The sequence below is a fragment of the Schistocerca americana genome, chromosome 7 (assembly GCF_021461395.2).
Source record: "Schistocerca americana isolate TAMUIC-IGC-003095 chromosome 7, iqSchAmer2.1, whole genome shotgun sequence".
Taxonomy (NCBI): domain Eukaryota; kingdom Metazoa; phylum Arthropoda; class Insecta; order Orthoptera; family Acrididae; genus Schistocerca; species Schistocerca americana.
Genome location: NC_060125.1, coordinates 387,944,823 through 387,952,381, shown reverse-complemented (window position 1 = coordinate 387,952,381; position 7,559 = coordinate 387,944,823).

The window sequence follows — 7,559 nt, the reverse complement described above, 5'->3', positions numbered from 1 at the left end:
TTGAACACTAAGGAAGAACATAGGCTACTTTAGGAAGTGTGTAGTGCAACATATTTATTTATTTGTAAAGTATAACGCATAATACGGAACAATAATTGCTCTTTGAAAAGGCTGTGTACTCTTTGACTTTTGAAAGTTATCATATTTGTGAAAATGTTTTCATTGTTTCGCGTTTGCTATGTATAGATAATACGATTCAACGTAATATATACAATGTTTATACAATCCTCTACCTGTTTAATTCCTACTTCCATAGTAATATCAGCCACAAACTCGTCACTTTTTAAACGCTGAGGGTCATGTGCCTCTTATAACTTTTCTTTTGCGTTCAAATTTGCTTGAACAGTTCATGGTAATGCGGTCAACATTGTCCTTTCTTGGTGATGAGGTCATGGGTTCCATTCCCACTCGGATCGTTTCTCTCCTCTCGCGGCTTGGTGTGCAAGTCACATAATTGACGTCATAAAAAAATCCTCCTACGGAGCTCCCGAACATCTCAACCGGGGTCTGCCGAGTAATAAAGCCATACGTACCTCATTTCATTTTGCTGACGTGCTAGCGCAGCCATGGGTAACGGCTACAATACAACGCATATGCAATCATCAATCTGTTTAATCCATGTTATTTCACACTTCCGTACTAACATTATAAATAAGAATGTAACTTGGTTTCTTATATTTTCACGACTCAGTCGCTGAATCGATTCCGATGGTGTTTGTTATGGAGATAAATCGAAACCTGAGGAAGACTATAGCTACTTTAGAAAGTTGTATCTTTTTGAGTATTAGTAATACTTCTGAGTCGAAACAAGGCCTCCGGAGTAGACAACATTCCATTAGAACTACTGACAGCCTTGGGAGAGCCAGTCCTGACAAAACTCTACCATCTGGTGAGCAAGATGTATGAGACAGGCGAAATACCTCAGACTTCAAGAAGAATATAATAATCCCAATCCCAAAGAAAGCAGGTGTTGACAGATGTGAAAATTAGCGAACAATCAGTTTAATAAGTCACGGATGCAAAATACTAACGCGAATTCTTTACAGACGAATGGAAAAACTGATAGAAGCCGACCACGGGGAAGATCAGTTTGGATTCCGTAGAACTATGGGAACACGTGAGGCAATACTGACCCTACGACTTATCTTAGAAGAAAGACTAAGGAAAGGCAAACCTACGTTTCTAGCATTTGTAGACTTAGAGAAAGCTTTTGACAATGTTAATTGGAATACTCTCTTTCAAATTCTGAAGGTGGCAGGGGTAAAATACAGAGAGCGAAAGGCTATTTACAATTTGTGCAGAAACCAGATGGCAGCTATAAGAGTCGAGGGGTATGAAAGGGAAGCAGTGGTTGGGAAGGGAGTGAGACAGGGTTGTAGCCTATACGCGATGTTATTCAATCTGTATATTGAGCAAGCAATAAAGGAAACAAAAGAAAAGTTCGGAGTAGCTATTCAAATCCATAGAGAAGAATTAAAAACTTTGAGGTTCGCCGATGACATTGTAATTCAGTCAGAGACAGCAAAGGACTTGGAAGAGCAGTTGAACGGAATGGACAGTGTCTTGAAAGAAGGGTATAAGATGAACATCAACAAAACCAAAACAAGGATAATGGAATGTAGTCGAATTAATTCGGGTGATGCTGAGGGAATTAGATTATGAAATGAGACTCTTGAAGTAGTAAAGGAGTTTTGCTATTTGGGGAGCAAAATAATTGTTGATGGTCGAAGTAGAGAGGATATAAAATGTAGACTGGCAATGGCAAGGAAAGCGTTTCTGAAGAAGAAAAATTTGTTAACATCGAGTATAGATTTAAATGTCAGGAAGTCGTTTCTGAAAGTATTTCTATGGAGTGTAGCCATGTATGGAAGTGAAACATGGACGATAAATAGTTTGGACAAGAAGAGAATAGAAGCCTTTGAAATTAGATGGGTAGATCACATAACTAATGAGGAGGTATTGAATAGAATTGGGGAGAAGAGGAGCTTGTGGCACAACTTGACAAGAAGAAGGGATCGGTTGGTAGGACATGTTCTGAGGCATCGAGGGATCACCAATTTAGTATTGGGGATCCACGTGGAGGGTAAAAATCGTAGAGGGAGACCAAGAGATGAATACACTAAGCAGAATCAGAAGGATGTAGGCTGCAGTAGTTACTGGGAGATGAAGAAGCTTGCACAGGATAGAGTAGCATGGAGAGCTGCATCAAACCAGTCTCAGGACTGAAGACCACAACAGCAACAACACTTCTAAGTATACTTTACGTGAGTGCCATGCAGACGACACTGGCGAGTTTATCGACTACTCTTGGTATCTATAGATTACTCCGTGACAGTGCAAATCGAATGTTATTGTAAGGTTTATGATATTGATTTCCTATACCACCTGACATAGGTGCAGAGTTTTGTTGGCGATATAACAATAAAATCGGACTGTAAGACCAAGAACCATATTTAAAATTATCACTATAAGCCTCCCAGACCTAAGTCTGATGTGGCACACAGGTCTAAGAAAGCTCAAAGCTGCGAAAGTTACTCGAATCCGACAAACCTCAGAGCAATCTCACGTCCTCCGGTTCTTGGATGCAGAACATCAGGCGGCCTTAAGAGCTATAGAAACATCAGAACAGTCACAACCACGTCGCAATTTAGGCGCTGAGCACGATGCGTCTCTTACAGCTTCTAAGACGCTTGAACGACGGCGTCAATTAAGGGCTCTACGAGAAACAGAGAGTCGTACTCTTACGTGTGGAACGTAGGAGGCATTTGGTGAGGCTGCATTTCATTATGATCTATTAACTGATTATGTTAATCATAAATTAGTCATAATAGGGGGCTGAGTGAAAAATGTAGACATTATAATACATTAAAGTGGAAAGGAGAAGCCGTAGGTATATTTTGCACTGATGGGAAAATATCACATCCAGTACTAGGTGGGCCACAGCGACCCCTAAAAACTGTGCTTCTGCACAAATGTAATAAGTCGAGGCATTTTTAAATATACTTATAAAGGATAATGCATATTTTGCAGATTCGACCTACAGCAAAGTAATAGAAAAACATTAATTATGTACCTACATACCGGCACTGCATACATTTTTCATACATACACCTCTACACCATCATAAACAGAGACTTGTTACATTACTAGCTTACTTACTCACCATCACTCAACATAGCAAAACTACTTATGTGTGAGCGGGTAACACTAGAGCGTAATAAAGCTGTAGACCGTTGGACAGTACTCTTTTTCAGGGCGTGTGGTAAGGCATATGTGTTTGCTGGTCACGCAGCAGTGGTACTGCACAAGTACTGAAATGTTAATTTTCTGGTAACAACTTCTTTCTCAGATTTAAGATGGTAGTAACGACTTAACCGATCAGTTTGGGTACAATTCCGTGAAACCTCACTTATCGAAATTTCAGAGGGAGATGCTCAGAGCGTAGGCCTAGCTTCAACCATGTGCCCCTGTAGTACAAAGGAACAATGTCCAGCTTAATGACTTTTAAAATAATTTCACTGTCTTTGCACTGAGGAATCTTAAGAGACTGTGCTTAATATGGGATTTAAAGTCACTGTTTCCACGAGTTAGTGAATTTAGAAGACAGTGCGGTTGTGTCAATGGCATGTTCACCTTAACACCTTTAGAGATCATGTTGTGTGTTCCTAAATCAGTAACAAATGCTCGTATTTTTCGCTCCGTCTGTTGGTGTGTCCTTTTTCATTTTTAACGTAATTTTGTGGCGATATTCCTTGTTTCAGTATTGCTCGGTTCACTGATATCTTTCCACATGGCCACCAAAGTGCATGTAGGCTGTAATAGTGTTGCTAAATGAACCGATCTGAACGTTTTGTCTCATATCTGAACCCATAGTCAGTTTTCATTCAGTTCTGCTATGCAACATTAATATTGTTTTTCTCAATTCGGCCATGTCCATCAATATGCCTGTTACAGTGTGTGAGGTTGCGAAGTGTACATTGATGAACAGCATACTTTCTGAGTATATCAGTTACCTATAACTACAGTCAGAATTGGGATTTTCCGTTTAATGAAATTTCTTGCCTCTTCGCACCTGTCTGCCAATGCAGTCCAGGTTTTTTTTTGGCAAGAACGCTTTACTGTTGTCGTGATTCTGGATAGCAGTAGAGAAGGCTCCTTTTTGTTCTGTTTGTGAAATAAGTGTGAATGCGACTGCTTCCCCGGCATACTAGTGTAATATGTTACCACGTGCCCACCCTGAAGTCCATGATATAATGCGGTACTCTAAATTAGTGTGTACAACTAAGAGGTGCAGGCACTGAGTGTTACCGACCAGTTAATGATTTTACTCTCCGTGGGATCAATTTGCCTTTTGTAGTTGGCGTTTCCCATTCCATTACTGTTTGAAAAATTCTGTGTTGAATTTTTTGGAAATCTGTGCCTCACGATCCCACACATGATCCCATTTCAAAATTATTGATGTAACGATTATGCGTACCTTGAGAAGAACGTCAATTCAGTGGATATTGCTCAACCACGGTCAAACGGATTTGTTTTAAGATTTTTACATGTTTATATGAGGTCACTGTGTAAATCCCTATCCATTGACACCTTTATATTCATTAAATAGTTATCCCATTCACTGAACTAGGGATTTCCACTGTTAAATGCAGAGGAGAGGGCGAGTAAGTGGAAAGAGTACATTGAGGGCCTCTATGAGCGGGAGGGCTTATCTGGTGACGTGACACAAGAAACAGGAGAAGATAGGGAAGAGGTAGAGGATCCAGTTTCAGAACCTGAACTTAGAAGAGCTTTGGAAGAGTTAAAACAAATAAGCAGAAGGGATGGATAACATTCCATCGGAATTTCTAAAATCATTGGGAGAAGTGGCAACAAAACGATTATTCATTCTGGTCGGTAGAATATATGAGTCTGTACCATCAGACTTCCGGAAAAACATTATCCACACAACTCCCAAGACAGCAAAAGCCGACAAGTGCGAGAATTATCGCACAATCAGTTTCTCAAGCGTTCAAGTCGCTGGCAAGAATTACATACAGAAGAACGGAAAAGAAAACTCAGGATCTGTTACATGACGATCAGTTTGGCTTTAGGAAAGGCATAGCCACCACAGACGTTGTAATTAACAACTGAAGCAAGACTAAAGAAGAAGCACTCGCCAATGTAAAATGGTGCAATATGTTTGAAATCCTGTGAAATGACGGGTAAGCTATGTGGAAAACGTGTACAAAACCAAAAGGAAACATTGAGACTGGAAGCCCAAGAATGAAGTCCACGAATTAAAAAATATGTAACACAAGGATGTAGTCCTTCACTCCTACAGTTCAATCTCTACATCGCAGAAGCAATCATGGATATAAAAGTCCAATAGTGGTATTAAAATTCAAGGTGAAAGAATTTCAGTTGTTAAGGTTCACTGATGACATTTTTATCCTCAGTTGAAATGAAGAAGAGTTGAAAAATGAAATGTCGTGTGGCTAGGGCCTCCCGTCGGGTAGACAGTTCACCTGGTGCAGGTCATTCAATTTGACGCCACTTCGGCGACCTGCGCGTCGATGGGGATGAAATGATGATGATTACGACAACACAACACTCAGTCCCTGAGCGGAGAAAATCTCCGACCCAGCCGGGAATCGAACCCGGGATTGACATTCTGTCACGCTGACCACTCAGCTACTGGGGCAGGACATGAAGAAGAGTTAGAGGAAGTGTTGAATGGAATGAAAGTCTAATGGGTACAGAATGCGGCCTGAGACTAAATCGAAATAAACATGAAACTAATGAGAAGTGCAGAAACTAGAGCAGCGACAAACTTGATATCATAGTTGGTGAGCACTAAGTAGATGACGTTAAGGAACTCTGCTACCTAGACAGCAAAATAACCCATGACGGACGGAGCAAGGAGGACATAAAATGCAGATTAACATTCGCAAAAAAATGCATTCCTGGCCCACAGAAGTCTACTAGGATCAAACATAGGTCCTAATTTGGGGAAGAAATTTCTGAGAATGTACGTTTGGAGCACTGAATTGTTTGGCAGTGAGGCACAGACTGTGGAAAAAGCGGAATAGAAGAGAATAGAAATAGTTGAGATGTGGTGCTACAGAAAAATGTTAAAATTAGGTGGAGTGGTAAGATAGGGAATGAGGAGGTTCACGAGGAAAGAAATATATTGAAAACACTGACAAGAACAAGGGACATGATGGTAGGATATTTGTTAAGACAGAGCTTCCATGGTAGTAGAGGGAGCTGTAGATGGTAAAAGCTGTAGAGGAAGACAGAGATCCAGGAAAAAATTGAGGATGCAGGTTGCAAAATGATACTTTGAGATGAAAGGGTTGGCACGGGAGAGGAATATATGGGGGCAGCAGCAAACCAGTGAGAAGACTGGTGATCTCAGGCCGTCAAAATTAAACTTTAGATATTCATAGTTCCCAAAGTACTAGCTATATTTTAATACAGCAAATGGTGAACTGGCATGAAGTGTACTTCATGCTTTGCTTTACAGATGGTACCTTTGCAGCAGAACCACACGAAGTTGATATACAACTAAAGATTCGCAGCATGTTTATTTTTCAGAAAAGATGTTTTAGTGTAGGTTGTCTGTGAAAAAGTCGTGTTATGTGTCATGTAAGACAGAGAAACCTCTAATAGCATGTACATGTATGGATATGGTGTCTGTTCCTTCGGCCGTGTCTGGATGAACGGACACCATTGAAGACCTGCAGCCGTCTAGAACGAAATTAGAATTATATATTAATACCTTCAGCTGCTGACGGGCGTTGATATCTATCAACGGGGACAGGTGAAAATGTTTGCCCAGACCGGGATTCGGACCAGGGATCTCTTGCTTACACGGCAGATGCTCTATCCGTCTCAGTCACCGAGGGCGCAGAGATGGCGCGACTTCAGGGACTGTCTCACGCACTCCTCCTGCAAGACCCACTCACCTTATATGTCCACACACTACATTCGTAGTGTCCCTATCCAACACACTCATTACTCGTGGAAGACATTCTTACCAAGTCCCGTAAGAGTTCGGGGAATATGTGTGCATCCGCACAGAAGGAGGTCATGGCCGGTATTGCCAGAACCATGTACTTGTATGGATATGGTGTCTGTTCTTTCAATGTCTTCCACACTGGGGTAACTTTTGGACTGTATAAATGTCATGGTTTTGAGGCGAAGAACTCATCGTGCCATGTTAAGGGGACATTTTCATCCTGAAATGAAATTCCTTAAGATTGTTCTATAGAGAGTGGAGAAGATGAAAATCTGAGGACGCAAGATCAGGTGAATAAGGTGGGCGCGGAATGACTTGCCAAGCCAGCTTCTGTATAGTTCTTTTGGTCAGTCTAGCAGACTTCGGGAGGGCGTTATCGTGGAGCAGCAACATTTCACGCAGAACTTCATGGTCATTGTTCTTGATTTCGTTTGTAAGAAATCCCAGTTGTCGACAATAAATGTCAGCAGCGATGGTTACAACTCGTGGAAAAATTCGTAGTATACCAAACAGTCGCTCTTCCACTGGATATATTACATTGTCTTTCGCTAATGCG